The sequence below is a fragment of the Tupaia chinensis genome, unplaced genomic scaffold (genome assembly GCF_000334495.1).
Source record: "Tupaia chinensis unplaced genomic scaffold, TupChi_1.0 Scaffold000126_2, whole genome shotgun sequence".
NCBI classification, from domain to species: domain Eukaryota; kingdom Metazoa; phylum Chordata; class Mammalia; order Scandentia; family Tupaiidae; genus Tupaia; species Tupaia belangeri.
The window spans coordinates 247,013-248,624 of NW_006159594.1; the positions used below are offsets into that span (position 1 = coordinate 247,013).

The 1,612-nt window shown below is 41.3% G+C and overlaps 1 gene segment (V, D, J or C); it reads left to right on the forward strand.

The window, feature by feature from the left end:
* The window catches only part of LOC114007116 (T cell receptor alpha variable 8-4-like), a 5,729-nt gene that overhangs the window by 3,709 nt on the left and 408 nt on the right, over positions 1–1,612 (forward strand).

Consider the following 1,612-nt stretch of genomic DNA (forward strand, 5'->3'; position numbering starts at 1 on the left):
GGGGCCTGTGCCTGCTGGGCCTGAGCGTGGCCGCCAGGCCTGCGCGTTGTCCCCTGGCCTGTGCGTGGCCACCGGGCATGTGCGTGGCCACCGGGCCTGCGCGTGCCCGCCCCCACCCCCTGCGGCCGCTGGCCACAGGTGGCAAACTGAAGCGGAAAACAAGGATTAAGAACTTGCAACTATAAGCAACAGAAAGAAACTTTAGCTGTCTTAAACCAATTGAGAAATATATTGTATAGGAGGATTTTCTCTACCTATGGACAGTGAGAAGATGATGGTTACCAGCCCTGCATTACCTCAGGGAAGCAAAAACCTTAAAAAATATTTAATTTTGGTTTTCATCCTTCTTTTTATATGTAATACATTTTAGTTAGTCACAGTATTAGGTTGGGTTCCCAACAGATCTTCAAGCAAGAATTTGGGTGTAAGTAGTTTATTTGGGAGAAGATTTAAGAAAGCATGGATAAGGAATGGCAGATAGTGAGGATGATAAAGTGAGTGTTGTCAAGCTTTCTGATGTAGGCAATTGTAGCTCTCTCCCACTAGGGAACTCTGGAGCCAGAGCAGTATTTTTCTGAGTTGTCTTATTTGGGGCACAATAAATTCTCCAATTCTCTTTTAACATTGGCTACATGACAGTCACCAGGCATTTCTGGCCTATTTGTGGTTCTAGGGAGAGCCCTCAGGTGGAGAGAGGCAGGTATTGCAGCAAGATGCCGTCCTCAGGAGCAGGGATTGGAAGTGCAGAGGAGGGGAGGGCCACTGAGTCACCTCTAAGGTCAACTTACACTCTTCAGAATGTATTTGACCATGCTTCGTAAGGCAGAATGAGCAGGTATTTTTTTCCTTAAGTTAATTTATTTCTTTCATGAGCAAGAGAGAGAGAAAGCGCACCCCAAAAGGATCCTGACTCTAGGATTTACCCCCAGCTTCAGACAGACTAAATTAAGGGCCAAGCATGTACCCGGTGTATCAGGGAGGTCTCTGGCCCTGAATCCACATTCTGTGGGATTGCCTCACAGAACATTGTGTTTCACAACTGCTCTGCCATTTGCCCCCAGGACACGTATATTTTGAACATTAAAAAATATTTAATTTCATAAGAATTGGAAAATTCTTTGCTGAGAACATGTATGTTGATGTGCTTGATTGAGCCAATGCACAGTGTATTTTGGATGGAAAATTCATTTGTGTGTTGTGATGGTGTATAGTGAATTAATGTAGAGAATGAATAAATTAAAAAAAAAAGACCATTAACCCTGTCCCAGAAATAAAAAAAAAAAAGTAGACAAAATTACAATTACACTTGGAGATTTTAACTTTTTGTGCTTGATAAACAATAGAGTAACAGACAAAAAAAAATCAACAAAACTACAACAGACCTGTTCAACACTATCACTAAATCTGATCTTATTAAAATACATATAACACTCCATTCAACAAACAAATAAAATGCTTAGAAGAAAATTTGTGAGAGTAAATATTTACATTACTAAAAATAAGTCTCAAGTCAATGATCTCATTCCCTCCACGGGTATGTCCCCAGTGATGATGCGTCCTACATAGAAAAGAAAACCCCAGTAATCTAAGAACTCCAGTCTATGTTGAGTTT